Source organism: Delphinapterus leucas, unplaced genomic scaffold, assembly GCF_059928025.1.
Source record: "Delphinapterus leucas isolate spDelLeu-1000000601 "Yukka" unplaced genomic scaffold, BTC_Dleu_Yukka2 spDelLeu_asBTCV2_sq85, whole genome shotgun sequence".
Classification (NCBI taxonomy): domain Eukaryota; kingdom Metazoa; phylum Chordata; class Mammalia; order Artiodactyla; family Monodontidae; genus Delphinapterus; species Delphinapterus leucas.
This window is the reverse complement of record NW_028322294.1, coordinates 759,757-777,649: the sequence shown is the minus strand read 5'-3', so window position 1 is coordinate 777,649 and position 17,893 is coordinate 759,757.

Genomic DNA, 17,893 nt, shown 5'->3' with positions numbered 1-17,893 from the left:
TGATGGCTCCCTTACCAAATTTCAGGCACCCTTCTTCAGTATGTTTTCTAGGCATGTTCAGGAAACACAGCAGTGATTAACACAGATGAATATAGCCTCTCTCGAGCTGAGGGGAGAGACAAAAGTAAAGAAGCAAATATAAAATCGTAAGTGTAAATACGTAAATAAAAATTGAATAAATGGGTAGAATAACTAGTATATCAGGTAAGTGCTGGAGAAAAACAGCAAGCGGGGAAGGGGGATGGAGATTGTTAGCTGGTAGGAGGAGGCTGCGATCTGAAACTAAGTGATCACTGAGGGCTTTCTGGGGAAGATAAAATTTAAGAGGGAACCTAAGGTTGTGAGAGGGAGCAAGGTGCATATCTGGGAAGTGAATAGTACAAGCAGAGGGAACAGTCAGATGGAAAGGCAATGAGGCAAGAGTGGGCTTGGAGTATCCAAGGAGCAGAAAGGATGTCAGTGTGTGGAAAACAGAGGGAGCAAAGTGGAGAGGAGAAGGAAACAGTCAGAGAGGAAACAGAGGCCCAGATTTCTAGGGCTGTGGAGGCACTTTGAGGACTTTGCTTTTCCTGTGAAGAAGCCACTGAAGAGCCTGGAGTGACATGATCTGACTTACGTTTTAACAGGATCTCTCTGGATGCCATGTTGATTAGAGACTGCAGGAGAATAAGGACAAGCCCCAGAAGACCAATAGTTGATTCAAATGTCAAGAAACATTTATGCCTTCACCCTTCAACTTCACAAATGATGCCATTTCCATTGAGCTATTGAAAAATATAATCTGGCTTTCAAAACAATAAACCAGAAGGCATTTTCTCACATAAGCAAGGTCACAAACAACTGTCAGCTAAAGTTGAAATAGCAACAAATCAAATAATAACAAAAAACATTTTTTATAGCTTTTAAAACCTTACCAAGCATTTTCTTGTCCATTATCTAAGTTAATCCTCAAATCAACGCCATGAGATAGTTACTATTTTCCCATTAGAAGTGACCGCATATTAAATCCTTAGTGATTGCTCAAGAAAAGCTGAAATCTTGAGTGTACATCTATTAATGGCCAAGGTTGGGTTTTTTACCCATGGGAACATTGGATGCTAAAATCCACAGGGATTTTCAGCTCAAGATGGCAGACTAGGAAATATATTTACTTTCTGGTCCTCCTGAAACCAGGTTTAAATAAAACTGTAGAAATACCCAAATTAATCAACCAATAAGAGCCAAGACATTGTGGAAGTCATCAACCACAGAAAGACTTCAACACATTTCGAGAAGGCAAACAATGAAATGGAGGGGCCGTGAATAAAATAATGAAGAAAAGACTACCCTAAGTAGGGTCTGCACAAAGCCAGTCAGCTTTTGCTGAGCCCTGGTTATAGTAAAGGACAGAGGAAAGAAGAGGGGCTGAAAACAAGGAGACAAAAGTCATTTCAGGAAAACACGTTCATTTAATGAGCTCCAGGGAACACTCGGCCTGCTGCCATACTCACTCACGTATTACAGTGGATTGTTGGCACGCAAGACAAGAAAACAGGGAACCAACGAACAAAACTCAAGACACTGTTTCTTACTGAACTCTTCTCAAACGAGATCAAGAAATTATGGTTCAATGCCATAGCTGTAAATCATTTCTGCTCCTGGAGAGGTTAGAAAGGGCTTATAATAGTTACCCTTTTTTTTTCAGACAGAATTTAGGTCTGAGCAAAAGCTTTTGTGTCCTCCAACCTCAAAGTTTATTGGGGATGGAAGTCCAAATTTGCTTCGACATACCATAAAAAGAATCTCATGAGCAGAGGGTCAAACTACTTTTGGAATATATGAATTATGCCCAGTGTGATTTTAAATAGATTTTAAACAAAAATATATAGATTTTTACTGATCTATATGATTCTGGGTTCTGAAACTTCTACATGTCACATGCCTGATACAGAACACACAATGTCAGTCCCAGGAGAGAGAAAACACTCCAATGAAGCAAGCCAAAGAAACAAGATTCGGACAAGGTAAAGTGACGTGTAGACCAAGACCAGGATTTTTCAATTCTTTCCTGTCATGCTGTAGCTTCCAGCTCCTGAATAACAACACATGTTTCCCTTGTCCTAGACACACAAGAGTATGTCTCCTCTATGGGGCATAAGAAGCTCTAGAGTTACATATGTGTAGTAAAGAGTGGACCCAGCCGGCATACTCACAATGACCAAATTGTGTTGCTCGTACTTTATTTTAAACCAATACATCGCTCCACGCTGAAGTTGCAATAAATGATATATTTGCTTTCTAGACATGAATGAGATGCCTTACTGGATATACTCCAGGAAGGCCAGAGAAACTGGCTTCTAATCCATACAGAATAATTCATTGATGAATTCCTTTCAGGATAGCCCATGATTTATCTAGAATATAAGCTTTACATACCTGGATCCTTCAAACTAGACCAAAGGGAAAAATCTAGGCTCCAAGCCTCAATTAGAAATGTGGGATGGTGCTATGCTGACAACTGGTGGTCCCTGACCTATCTTCTGAGATTAGAACCCAGTGTGGTGGATGACCAATTCACGCGTTGAACAAAGGAACACCTCCTACAGGGCAGTGGATGTGTTCATTACAGGTATGGCACTTAGGGCTAAGTATCATAAGGACTTCAAGAAACAAAAGAAAAAGTAACACATGAAGCATATATGATAAGGAGGCGCCAGAGTCCAGAGCACGAGCTCTGGAATCACACAGGCTTGCTTCGAATCCCGGCTAAGCCACTACCATCTGTATACCCTGAAGAACAGTCGAAGGTTGAAATGTTCTTTTACCAAATTTCGAACAACAAGTGAAGAAAGAACCTACCTGCCAGGAAGGGACATCGTGGGGTGCAGCATCCAGTCGGGTCAGGGCTCTGCATCCCCTGCTCAGAAACCTTCACCGCCTGGCTCACGGTGATGCTGGCAGCTCAGCAGCCCTGGAGAAGGCGCTCCTGCTCCTGTCTCCAGGGCTCGCGGACAAGCTGGGGAGGTCCACGGAGGAGGCGGGCCACAGCCTGGCAAGCTCTGGGTGCCTCCTGCACTCAGCTCTGGGCAGGCTCTGGCCTCTGGGCCCCGTTGCGGGGAAGGGCTGGCCGATACATACCCAGGGCTGAGGGGTCTGCAGAGCCGGTGCCCAGGCAGCGTGAGCTCTGGAGGACAAGGCTTCCACAGTCCCCAACAGTCTCCGCATGGTGGCCCATCCGGTGCCAAACACCTGCCACCCACAGCGACAAGTCCCAGCCGCTAGAAAGTCCAGAAGGGCTCGGGCTCTTTGCCCTCGGGCCGGGTTTCTCCAGGGGCTGGGCTTGTGTGGGGCCCCCAGCCCACCCCCTGACCCGCCCGCCCTTGCTCTGTGACACGTACAATGCAATGGCAACACCCAGGCTGAGCCGGCAGGCCAGTGTTCAGTGCGTGCTAGACCTTGAGAAGAGTTAGCAGCTAGGGAGAAGCTCTCCCACTTTCACTCGCTTTTCTCAGATCAGCCAGGCAGCCCATCTCACCCCAAAGCGATGGACACCACACCTCCTTCCCAGGCTATCGTTTTCCGTTCTGCCCCTGTTTTCCCTTTCCATTCTGCCCCTCTTTTCCCCAGCACCCCATCTACGGCTTCGGGTGTCATCGGTGCTGCAGCAGGCAGCACCTCTGACCCCGAAGCTATGGACACCACACCACCTTCCCGGGCTTTCGTTTTCCGTTCTGCCCCTGTTGTCCCTTTCCATTCTGCCCCTCTTTTCCCCAGCACCCCATCTACGGCTTCGGGTGTCATCGGTGCTGCAGCAGGCAGCACCTCTGACCCCGAAGCTATGGACACCACACCACCTTCCCGGGCTTTCGTTTTCCGTTCTGCCCCTGTTGTCCCTTTCCATTCTGCCCCTCTTTTCCCCAGCACCCCATCTACGGCTTCGGGTGTCATCGGTGCTGCAGCAGGCAGCACCTCTGACCCCGAAGCTATGGACACCACACCACCTTCCCGGGCTTTCGTTTTCCGTTCTGCCCCTGTTGTCCCTTTCCATTCTGCCCCTCTTTTCCCCAGCACCCCATTTACGGCTTCGGGTGTCATTGGTGCTGCTCCCGGCAGCACCTCTGACCCCGAAGCTATGGACACCACACCACCTTCCCGGGCTTTCGTTTTCCGTTCTGCCCCTGTTGTCCCTTTCCATTCTGCCCCTCTTTTCCCCAGCACCCCATCTACGGCTTCGGGTGTCATTGGTGCTGCTCCCGGCAGCACCTCTGACCCCGAAGCTATGGACACCACACCACCTTCCCGGGCTTTCGTTTTCCGTTCTGCCCCTGTTGTCCCTTTCCATTCTGCCCCTCTTTTCCCCAGCCCCCCATCTACGGCTTCGGGTGTCATTGGTGCTGCTCCCGGCAGCACCTCTGACCCCGAAGCTATGGACACCACACCACCTTCCCGGGCTTTCGTTTTCCGTTCTGCCCCTGTTTTCCCTTTCCATTCTGCCCCTCTTTTCCCCAGCCCCCCATCTACGGCTTCGGGTGTCATCGGTGCTGCAGCAGGCAGCACCTCTGACCCCGAAGCTATGGACACCACACCTCCTCCCTAGGCTATCTTTTTCCGTTCTTCCCCTATTTTCCCTTTCCATTCTGCCCCTGTTTTCCCCAGCGCCCCCCCCATTTACGGCTTAGGCCGGCATCAGTGCTTCAGCAGGCAGCAGCTCTGACACCAAACCTATGGACACACCTCCAGGGCTGTCATTTTCCAGTCTGCCCCGTCTCCAAGTAGAACCACTACCTATTTCACACGGCTGTTCCTAGTTCTGGGAACACACCACGCACTGGTAGCAATGCCTCAGCCCATGCCTCGACTCATTTCCCTGCAACGCTGGCCAACAGATAGACCAACACTTCAAAGTTATGACAGAAAGTTGAGTAAGTTATACGCTTGGAATTGCATTTATTATTATTAACAAGCACAACTGTAGTGCTTAGACTATAACAAGTAATATTCTAAGTGCTTAGCAAATATTAACTCACTTAATCCTCATAATGGCAACCCTATAGGTAGGTAATGTTCATAATATTCACCTTTTTGGGGGGAAACTGAGGCCCAGGGGGGTTGAATAGCTTGCCTAATGCCACACAGTAAGTAGCGGGCAGAAACCCAGGATGAAAACCAGACCGTCTAGACTTTCATCACTTTGCTGTGTCACCTTAATAGATGTTGTGGTTTGGGAAGGGACTAAACTGACAAGACTCTGAACTTGAGAAGGGAGAAATTAGAAAGTGACTGATCCTAGAAACTAGAGAGGATTTCAGCTCAGAAATTTCTGGTGGTGAGACCCAGAAGAACAAAAACATGGCTGGAATATTAACTTGGGGTAGTATCTGAATCCATTGAGAAATGGTTTTGTTTTGTTTTGTTTTTTTAACTTAGAAAGGCCAGCTGGATGAAGATTAATGAAACAAAAAGTAGAAAGGGAAAGAGGAAGGTGCCTGAAGTGAGACATAACCTCTTCCCTGTAAGTACTAGGGGTGGGCGTCCTGTGGGAAAGGATGGAGCTCTCTCTACAGCTTTGTCACCAGGATGAACAAGGAGAAACATGGCAACCATTGTACTGGTTTTGATGATTCCTCAAAAACCAAGGCTTTACTTTCCAAGAACTACCCACAGTAGCATACCTACCGTGTGTCAGACATGCCACCAAGTGTGTTTCCAGTCACACATTTTAACTGGAGAAATAGTTCCTATGAGGTACGCATTAGTTCCCTATGGCTGCTGTAACAAATGACTACCAATGAGCTTGCGTAAAACAAAACACACTCATTCTCTTATGGTTCTGGAAGACAGAGGTCCAAAACCAGTTTCCCTGGGCTGGAACCAGGAGTTGACAAGGCCGTCCATCCACCTTCTAGAGGCTCTAAGGGAGAATCTGTTTCCTTGACAGCATTCCTTGACTTCCGGCCACATCAATCCAACCCCAACTTCATCATCACATTCTCTCTGGAGTAAACACTCCCTCTGCCTCTCTCTTACGAGAACACCAGTGGTTACATCTGGGTCCATCCAGGTAGTCCAGAAGAATCTCCCCATCTCAAAACCCTTACTTTCATCCCATTGGCAAAGTCCCTTCTGCCATTTAAGGTGACATTCATAGGTTCTGGGGATTAGAAGGTGGACATTTGGGGGCAATGGTACTATTCAGTCTACTACAAGGTAGATACTATTATCTTTCTCAGATGTAGGAAATGAAGTTTAGGGAAGTAATTTGTCTCAGGTCTACAATTTCCAGAGGAGAGATTTAAATTCTGCCAGGGAGACTTTAGGACACACTCTAAACAACTTTAACCTGTGTCCTTAATTACTGCATAATCCTTGGTTAAGAGTCACACTTAGGTATCAAGACCCAACTGAATATAACACAAGTACTGTCTCCTCTTTCACTATGTTTGCCTGGTGTATTTATGAATCTTGCCCAGAGCAGAAGAGTTCAGAAAATCGTTATACACGTTTCCTAGGAGAAAGCATTTACCGTTTGATGTGCACGGAGTAATGGAAGGCTATTTAAAATAAAATAAAGTAAAATATGCCACCAAATCGTCAAGTGTCACAACAGAGGTAACCCCGTGGGAGTCTTGAGGAGACTAAAATTATCTCCAATTGTGCAGGTGAGAAAAGTGTCACTAAAGGCAGTTGTAGTTCAGCCAAGCCCTACGGCACAGAAGTAGGAATCTGGATATGTACGAATGGGAAAAAAGACATTTTAGGCATGGGAAAGAGTTGAATGCTGAATGGATGAGAAATATGCATTAGACCTTTCTAAATCAACTGGCTTATTCACTCAGTAAATCAGATTTGGTCAGTCAAACTAGCTTTAGCTGATTACTTATCCAGGGCATAGCTGTTGAGAGTCATTTTTGTCATAGAACAGTAAATAAAATTGTTGAACTATAGCTTTAGGCTTGCTAAGTGATAACAGATTGCTCTAGCTGATGTTCAAGTGACTTACTTGGTACTATTCACGAAATTGGGGGTTAACAACTGCTTAAGACAACATAGAGAATTGATCTTAAATAGTACTTGAAGTAGTTACTCTGTAAAGTATCTGTTCAGTAGCTCATGGTAAATGGATGTTTATAATCCCCGTTGGACAACCAACTGCTTTTTTGCAAATGGTAATGTGAATTGCTGTTGCATAAACTATAGTAACGACCACCTATCTAATCTGTTGTCCAAACCAGAAATCTTCTAACAATACTGGTCTCCTAATAAAAAGTAAGCATGAAGCTAACACACACTGGGTGTCTCCCGTGTGCCTGTGCATGCATCTATAGCTCACTGAACCCCCATAACAGCCCCCAAGAGAGGGACTCTGAGTGTCCCCATGCTGCTGGTGGAGAAACAGGCACAGGAAGGTTCAATAGTCTATCTACCTAAGATAACACAGAGGGCGGGAGAGCCTGTTTTTAAACCATCTGCCTCCAATTCCAGGTGCCAGGAGCCAGATTCAGCCTACAGGCCTCTTCTGCTCATCTGGAGGTGAAACCATGTGTAAGGATTAGTCAAATCCTGTCTTCACTCCTCAAGGTAGCTTGAACACTTGCACGTCCTCCAAATAGCACGTAGCATAAGCAATAAGATGTTTGCCCCGGGTATTGTCCAGGAACTTGGAATCAGCTGTGTCTAGTTAGGCTGAGCTGGTTAAGACTGGAGAGGACCACCGATCTTCCACCTGGCCCAGTGCCTTTTGACCTCCTGCCATCAGAGGGCCGAAAACTACAGCCTGAGAATGTGCTGAGCCCCGCAGCCTAGTTACGCCAGCTCAGGACAATGAGGAGCACACCTTTTCCCAATCACCTTTCCTCATGCTCCCCATGCCTCATACTGCCCTGCTTCTTTATTCTTTATCCCATAGATACCCCAAGCCCCTTGCCTTTGGGGAGGCGGATTTGAGAGCTATTGTCACGTCACTTCCTCGCTTGGCTGCCTTGTGAATAAACCTCCTCTTTGCTGCAAACCTCAGCATGTCAGTGTTTTGGCTTGCTGCGCCTCAGACAAAATGGTAGGGAGCAGTGGTAAAGGTCCCTTGCCTGTGAGGGAAGCTGGTTGCTAGTAGTCACGTTGCAGATGTTTTCTCCTCCCGGGGGGGCAGACGTCCTGCTCTTCCAGAAAGAAGGGAGAAAGGCAGGAGCTGGACCCTTGCTCTCAGGGTCACCGTCACCTAGGAGCTCGTTAGAAACACAGAATCCAGGCCCCACCCAGAACTACTGAATTACAGCCTGCATTTAACAAGATCCACAGGAGAGGCATACCCATATTAAAGTTGGAGAGGCACCAAGCTGGAGTCCACGTAGCAGAGAAGCAGACAGGATTCTAGACCACGCAGAGTGTTAAAGGCCAACAGTTTGTTTTCTATTCTCAAAACAATGTTTTTGAGCCATGTTTATGAGCAATGTCCCAACTTGCTTCTAAGGTTTCTTGTGTGAAGAATGGATTGGAAGGAAACAAGATATATGGACACTAGTTAGGACCTCACTGCAACAGACAGGCAAGTTCAGTATTAGGATGTTGAGGACGAGTTGACAGATTCAGAAGAAATTCAGGAGATAAACTGAAGCGGGCTTAATGGGGTATGAGACGGAGGAAAGGAAGGTCTTAGGGAATTTAAGGGTTTACTCCACGTATGAGCAAAGCCTCAAAATTCATCATTTGAACGTACAGAGGTAGAGCTCTCAAAGGACACTGGTTAGGAAGCAACAGTACGCCCTTTATAATTCCAAGAGACAACACGGATCAACTGTCTCGATGGAAAACTCGGCGGTACCGGTGCGTTTTTTCACTCAAACTTAGTTCCAGTGCCTATTACTCACATTTTCTGTGCCTAAACAACACAGCTTGAGGAACTGAAGGGGATTCCATCCTGGTAATTAAGGAGGGTCCCCAACACTGACAGTCCCATCTTAAAAAGCAGTCCCGCTGCATTTTACCCAAGGAGCAATGGCCAGAGCCTCCCTTTTAAAACGATGGGGAGAAATCAGAACATCACACACTGTCCCTTTCAGCTACTATGAACTGAGCCGCGAGACGACCAGCACCCCCTAGCACAGCGCCGGGGGCCACTGTGACAGGCGACAGCACAAGAGACGGAAGCCCAGGCCCAGGGGCTCCGAGCTCCACCGGCAACGCCCAGGGGCCAAGGCGCATTACCTTTCCGGGATGTGCTTTCCGCCCTTCCTCGTGGCCGACGAACTGGCTCATGTCACCCCCGCCAGGAGTGCCAAAGTCGCCAACCCGGCATCCCCGGTGCCAGCACAAGGCCACGAACCACAGGCGCCTAGGCACAAGCCCACGCAGCTCGCGGACCTCCTTCTACCGCGCATGCGCCACCGCGTGGCGTGTCGAGATGACTGTCATCACGCAGGCGGATTAACGCGCTTGATCGGTAAAGAGGATTCTGATGCCTGCAATTTCCCTCCTTAGCCGGAGGCTGGGAGCACACGTCCATTAGTTCGTGTGTGTACCCTTCAGCATTCCAATCATACGGGACATGGAAAGTTGTCCGACTCTCCCAGTTTCTTGTGTGGTTCTTTCAGATATTTCCCAAGTGCTTACATTCACACTTGTATCTTGTATGTAAGTATTTGTACGTAACAGGTATCCTGTAGTTTATAGAAGAGCAGCACACTATACACGTACTACATACCTAGTCTACAATGTGTCTTGGATAGTGACGCTGTTATCTTTCTAAAATATAAACTTGGCTGGATTGCTCTGTCGCTTGAACATCTTCACTTAGCACAGAATACAGCCCAGGTTGTTAGCACAGCATTGAGAACTCTTTATAAACAAATATCAGTCTGTCTCTCCAACTGAATTATAAGTTCAAACTATGACTTACAAGGACCTACATCATCCACCTCCCTCCTTTGCCCTGCCAGCCTCCCCTGATCTCATTCTCTACTGCCCTGCCCTCACTCACTTTCCCCTGTCCAGCCACACTGGCTTCCTTACTATTCCTCAAACATGCCAAGCACAGGCGTGCCTCAGGGACTTTGCACCTACTATTCCTTCTGCTTCAGAACACACCCTCCCACCCCATCTCCACTCTCCCAGAACACACCCTCCCACCCCATCTCCACTCTCCCAGATATCCAATGGCTTGTTTCTCACTGCAAGGCTCTGCTCAATCGACATCTTAATAGAGGGGACTTCCCTGATCACCTACCACATTCCCTCACCTCTTCATCTTCTTTTGTTATTCTCCAAAGCATTTACCACCGCTTGACACTCCACATATTGACTTATTTATTCATCTCTCTCCCCCACTAGAATGGAAAGTACGTAAGGGCAAGAGCTTTGTTCTCTTCCTACTTCCTAGAACAGTGCCTTCAACTTAGAAGGTGTTATACAAATATTTGCTGAAAATGAATGTATGACTTCTTTGCCCTTTCACACTACCCTCTAGTCACACCAGAGGCTGCCCCTCCAGAGCACAAGTTCAAGCCCTGGGCCTTTTGTACCTGTCCCCAATACCTGGGCTGTCCTTTCCTCATTCCGGCAAAATCCTCTTCCCCCAAGCCCAGCTCAAACGCTGTCTCCTCAGTCAGGCCTTCCTCAATTTCTCCTCTATATTCCTGCTGCACTTGATTCTTTTATCATAATTAACCCACTTAGACTCACTACATGTTTCTCTTCCTAGACAACTGGAAGTTGCTACTGAACAAAGACTTCTACTCACCTCTGTATCCCCGTGCCCTAACAACAAACCTATAAGGCTCTCGGTGTTTACTGAAACAATTCATTTTCTGAGTCTCTACCCATTCTAGGGAGTGCGTAGTATAGTCTCCTCCTCATTATCAGTGAGCCTGGCATCTGTGGGAGGGCCTTACAGCAGAGGAAGTCACCAATGGATCATAACTAAGGTCCTGAGACTGCAATGGCAGACAGCATGGTGAAGTTAGCCCACTGCATGCAGAAGACCCACAGAGGAGTCAGCATATGCAATGGACTACACTTGGTATAACATGTGAACAATCAAGGTTTACAAACGTGTTCTCATGCACTTGTAAGGATCTTCTAGCCCACGCGGAACAGACAGAACACACACAAAGGAGCCTGGAGGAAGTGAGTAGGCCGGCAGCTGCGCCCTAACGTCTTAAGAGGTAACATTTCTGTGACTACAGTTTAAACACATCAGATAATTTGCCTCCTTTCTAGACACCCTGGTTATCACAGGACAGGCCAAGCCTCTCAAGTTTTAAAGCTAAAGTACACGGAAGATCTGTGAATAGGGCTGAAGATATTTAAGAGCTAGTACCTGCATTAAGCAACCAGGTTATAGAATGAACATTTATCTTGAAATTCCAGTCTCTCCCTCTCTCTCTCGCCTCCTATCCCCTATCTTCCCACCTCCATCTCTATTCCCTCTCCCCTACTCCCTGTTTTATGTATATACGTGCATCATTTTATATATACACGGAATATTTACTGTCTGTTACATTGATTTAATAAAGTGCACACTCCTCAGGCTAAATTTAGAAAGAGGACAAAATGAACACTTTCACATGGGCGTCAGTGGTGTTCCAAAGACAAAAGATTCCTCAGTCTTAAAACATGGTGAACACCATGTTCCTTCTGATAGTTAGATGCTAGAAAAAGGCAAGTGGATCCTTAAAATTCACACGCTATTAACACCTACTATCAACAGAGTAGATCTTAAAGCGGAAACAAGAAAACACCAGCCTTTTAAGTTCTTCCTGTCTGAAGATAAGAGTAAGAGGTGGTAGTGTTCTTCCTCACTTGCACCCGAAGGGTAAAAGCAGCAAAAATATCTTAAACACATATATGATGAGGAAGCCACTCTACCTGGTCCACTCTGTTTTGTTTTGCTTCTAGGGATCTGTCTCACTCTGAACCTTTGCTTTTTGTTTTCTCTTTTATGTACGCTAAGAACCTGAGAGTCTAAACCTTTTCTTCCACCTCTCAACCAATAAACAGGACAAAAGAACATTTTTATGTTTTTATGTATTTTCCATTCAAATTTTTAAAAAAGAGATAAGTAAGCTAGCTCAGTTCATATTTCTCACAAAGATCACTTTCCAAACTCAACTAAATTGTTTGTGACCATAAACAGGAAAAACACCGTACTCTAGTAGCACCATCTGACATTTCCACCTTAATGTTACCAAACACAACTTGACACGAATGTCAGAACTATTAAAAATGTTAAAAATCCCCAACCCCACTCAAAATGCATACCAAAGTTCAGGTAAAGGAAAAACAAAAACAAACACAAAAGCAACTCACCGTTATCTTTATGTTCTTTCAGAAACCCATTAACAGCACACTGGAATTTAAAACTAGTGTCGTCATCTGACACCTGATGCCCAATTGTACACATTTTTAAATAAGGAAGAGTTTCTGGTAAGTCCTATAAGGCAAAACCATGAAAATATGTATTATTTCCTTTGTAGGGAAAGAATAAAAAATTAATTAGAGAAGGCAGAATATAAACCAGGAGAGTACATTAAACTTTGTATGTCAGTCATTCTGATGAGAGCCATTTTTTCCAAAGCTGCTTTAACCAGTAATTATCACTTGATTTTCATTCAAACTGCAGAACGGACAGTTACCAGGCATGCAAAAGGAAAAGCAAATCTATGTGAATGAATGCACATGTAACTCAAAATGATATAAACAGTTCTGCCTACATTTATGTTCTATCTTACATTTCAAGGGCCATAAAGCGGCTGTGATTTAAGGAGAGTAGTAGAATAGAGTCAGAAGAACTTGGATTCGAATTAGGAAACAGAGGCAATTTCAGGCATTGTTGAGAACTGGTATTCTTGAGGTGGGAGAAAGTAGACTATCAATAGAAGACAGAAAAGGATAAGTGAAAATTCTCTAGTTCTGAATTTAAATGGAAAGTAGCAGTAGGAACCTATGACATATTTTAAAAATATTAAAAACAAACGTACATATTTCCTAGCTCTGACCACTGAAAAAGTCTAGAAACAACTGATGTCATGTCCAAAGGACTCAGGAGTCACCGAGAAGCTCCAACTGGCCAAAGATAGGGCCTCAGTTAGAATAATAACTGTAACGGAGTCCACGGTGAGAGGAATAAATGAAATTTTACAAAACTGGTCAACACTGGAGGATATTTGTGAATCAACTCATTATTTTGAAAACTGTTAAATAAAAGAAGAGAATCATGCCTCTACAACTGAGCAACCAAACAGCTGATGAGGGGAATCTTCTCCTCGTACAAATATACCCAGCTAATAAGTGAAAAAAAGAACAACAGAATCCACCATTCTTTGAAGCCTCAACTGAATTAATGGATGTAGGCATGAATCATCAGTGACTGCTAATACCACAGAAAGACACAACTATATACGTCTCCATGGAAGAACACATCATCACCCATGAAACTGTCTTGCCAAAACAAAACATGCAAGCTTCATTCAGATCGACTACCGATTTACAGGAAATAAAAGGACTGAAGAATATGTTACCAACACATGGAATGTAATCATCGGCATCTAGATGGGACAAATTACCTGGTTTCTTTAAAAACAAAATTCAAGGAGGAAAAAAAAAGTGAGAGAGACATGGAGGGAGAACCTATAGATTAAACAAGACTTCAGAGACCTAACAATCCACGGCAAAGTGTGGACCTTATTTGGATCTAATTCAAAATTCTTATAGACAATTTTTTATGACGTTTAGGAGACAACTGCAAATTTGAGCACTCCCTGGGTATTTAATATTAAAAAATGATATTAAGGAATAAAAGTCCTATATTTTAAATGCACGTACCAAAAACGTACAGGTGTAATTTACATGTTGTCTCGGAGCTGCTTCAAGATAATATGGAATGGGGTGAAACAGGTGGGGGTATAGATAAAACATGACAGCCATCAGTTGGTAAATAAGAAAGCTGGATGAGTTCCTGGGTATACAAGGAACACTCACAGTAGTTTTATACTTTTGTATATGCTTAAAATTTGTGATAATTGTTTAAAAACAAGACGACACTGTAGAAAACAGTTTGGCACTTTCTCACAGGTTAAGCGTAGAGCTTAGTATTTGGCAGTAGGCTATGATCCAACAACTCTGCTACTACCTACGCTGCACATCTAACAGAACTGAAAGCAGGGATTTGAACAAATATCTGTACACCAATGATCACAGCAGCATGATTCACAATACCTACAAGGTGGAAAACAACCAAGTGTCAATCAACCGTTGAATAACAAACTGTGGTCTATGTACACACAATGGGATTTTCTAAGCCAAAAAAGAAATGGCATTTCGTTACGTGCTATAACATGGATGAACCTTGAAAACACGACGTTTAGTGCAATAAGCCAGACACAGAAGGACAAATACTGCAGATTCCACTGACACGAGGTACCTAGAATAGGCCAATTCACAGAGACAGAAAATAGAATAGAGGTTACCAAGGGTTGGTGGGAGGGAAAATGGGGTTGTTACTGTTTGATGGTTACAGAGTTTTTGTTGAGGATGATGAAAAAGTTTTGGTTCTAGACAGCGGTGATGGTTACACAGCACTGTGACTGTACTTAATGCCACTGAACTGCATATTTATAAACGGTTACAAGAAATATGATTTCTCTATATTTTACCACAATAAAAAAAAAGCAATAACAGAGCTGAAATTTCAATTCTTCCTTTTCCGAGAGTCAGTTTCATCGTCTGTAAAATTAGTAATTGTAGTTGTCTATCCTCTGAGCTTAGTGCAGGGTAAGCACTCAGTAGGAGATATCAGTACTACTTCCACTTCAAGAGCAAAGGATTGCTGTGAAGATTAACTAAGTCAATGGATATGAAAGAACTTTCTAAATGGCAAACTGCTCTACAAATATTAAAAGACATTAGGTGTTACTGTCTCCCAAGGCCATGGAACAGGTCAGAAGGAGGATAATTCTTTTGCACTGGAATGTCCTACATGGGCCAAGAGAATAGGTGGGTTTCTGTACTATATCAGAAGGCATCAGGAAAAGGAAGCATAAAACTTAGAGAACAATTGTCTTTTACACTGATGCTTAAACATGCTCAGGCAACTGCTTAACATAAGTGCTAAAGACATAATGGACATACCTTTCTTTCTTTTTAGGATACTACTGTAACTACTAAAAGTTTACTTCATTTTCAAAATGTAGAACATGGAAGCTTATAGAATTTCTTAAGCATATCTAGAGCCTACTGCCAAATACTGTAGTTCAATTCGTATCTTTCATCTCATTTTGAAACAGCAATTACAAATGTGTATTTAAGGAAACCACTAGCTTCCCTTTTTGAACCCACGAGAGAAGGCCAGGACTCACCTTAGCATAAGATGATAACTACTGAACTACTATGAATTATTACAGTATCAGAAAGAAGGTCATTTTCAATTACGCCTTCCATTTACCTCTGGCTTGTAAGAGCGGCGAGTATTTGCTAAGTCAATAATCAGCCCAAGTTCTTCATTCTGTCCTTGGATTTTGTTAAGAGATCCAAGGGGGAGAAACGTTCTTCTGGAGCAAGATTCTTTTCAAAACTCTGTCAGAAAGAATAAAATAAGGAAGAACATATGTTTAAAATCCTTTACTATGTTATCCATTTATTCAAACCCTGGGATGCTAACATATGAGATTCAAAGTCAAGTTTCCTCCTCTGCAGCTTACAAGCGATATTACAATCCTTTCTTCCAGAGAGATTAGACGGAAGAAAATAAGCTCACTTCTATATAGTTATTTCTATGTTTGTTTATTTCATGTTGGTCTCCTAACCTGACTCTAAACTCCCAGAAGGCAGGGACCACATCAATTTTGCCTACCACTGTATTGCCAGCTCCAAGCGGAGTGCCTGAAAATAGACACAGAAATAAATACTTCTTGAATATCTACATATAGGAAGGATGGCTTTCACTGCTAAATATTCTTTCATGTATTTGGCTTATACATGTACCCTGTTCCATTGATCTCTTTGGTTATTCAAGTGTCAGCAACACACACTTTTTTTCTTCATTAGTAGACTAGTTTTAGAGCAGTTTGAGATTCACAGCAAAACTGAGCAAAATGTACACAGTTCCCACTTACACCCTCTCTCCTTCATCCCACACAGCCTTCCCCATTATCAACATGCCATACCAGTGTGCTTCATTTGTTAGAATTCATGAACCAACACTGACACATCGTTATCAATCAAAGTCCACAGTTTATTGCATTCATGGTACAAGTAACCGACTATTTCTTTATTTCTAGTATAGTCATCCCCAAACATTTACATACTGAGATACATATTACTTTCTTATAAATTACTTTATTCTTTATTTATAGTTAGGGCATTGCATTGTTTTTTTTTTGTTTTTTAATTAAGTACAAAAGTTGGTTGTATTTGTCTATGAATCCCATTTCTGGATAGTAAAAGAGGTATTAAAAAGTATTTGCTATAAAAAGGGAAAATGGAGTACGACGGGGTTGAGAGCCAGGGCTCTATATGGTGAATTCAGATTTCTGGAAGAATACGGTATTAACTTTTGCTCACCTTTTTTAAAGGAACTTTGAAAGCAATGAAACGAGTCCCAGGCATCCGCTGTTCAACTGGGAGATAGTCTTTCCACCTGTTAATATAGTTTTTGTTAGGCAAATTTTATGTTAGGCTGTCTCCCTGCACAGGATGAATGCGCCTTGAAAATGGAAATCATATCCCTCTACATCGGCTCCCAGGTGGTCCCAGCGTCCCGACCCCGACCCCGGCCGCGCGCGACACACTTTCCACAAACTGACACACACGGAGCCCGCGCGAGGGCCGGGTCGCGCGGGCTTCCCCGCCGGGTCGCCTGGAGGCCGGTCCCCCGCAAGCCGAGCGCACGAAAGGGCGCCCCAAAGGTGCCGGCCCAAGGCGCCCACCCTGAGACAAGGAACACGCGCACCACGCCGCCACGGGGGACGACAGGCCGGGCGCCCACCTAGCCGGACACCCTGCATTTCTGGAATCACCGGACGCCTGTGTAAATTTCCGTCTGGCCTGTCATTTTCCAAAGGCCACTCAAGATCAGGGGACAGAACGCCTCCTCTCCAAGTGTCCTGCCAGCCCACCCACTCAAGATCAGAGGGACAAAATGCCTCACTAAAACAAAACAAAACAGAAACACAAAAAAACTGGAGAGAGGGAGGAAAGGGTGCCCTGAAAAATAAAAAAAAATTAAAAAAACTAAGCACGTTGACAGCGCTAAGAATAAACTACCAGGAAAAAGAAACGCTACATGTCAGATCCTAAAGCACAGAAGGGCAAGCCCGCCGACATTCCAGGACCGGGGGGACCGGGGTCCCCAGCCCTGCAGAGCCAACCGCAGACCGGCTCGGGCGCCCCTCGGAAGCGCGGGATCCCCGCGGCCGAGTCTGTGACCCCCGGCCGGCGCCGGCTCCCCTCTGCCCACCCTGCGCGCGGGGGCTGGAAACTGCCGCGGAGAACCACGGCGGGGCGGGAAGGGGGGCTCCAAAGAGGGTCTGGCGACTCGAGTCGCTCCGTTTCCCGGTGGGCTCAGCGCGCGCCGTGGGGGAACAGGAGCGGGGGTCCGGGAGGAGGGGACGGACGGCACTTACGTAGACCGGCAGCGGCCACGGGTAGACGGCGGGCTCGGTCCCCAAGAGCGACTCCAGCCTCAGCTCCAGCTTCTCCCCCATGTCTTCGCGCGCGGGCCCCGCACCGCGCTAGTCTGGCGGTTGGGGGAGGGGCGCGGCGCCGCCGGCGGGGGCGGGGCAGACGGGCAGGCGGGAGGCTGAGGGGGGCCTGGTCTGGGCCTCAGCTGCCGCCGCAGCGCTCCCGTCCGACCCCCGGCTCCCTCTTTGTGGTCACAGGCCCGGGGCCTCCAGCGCTGCTGCGAACTCGGGCCGGCGTGAGGCGACCA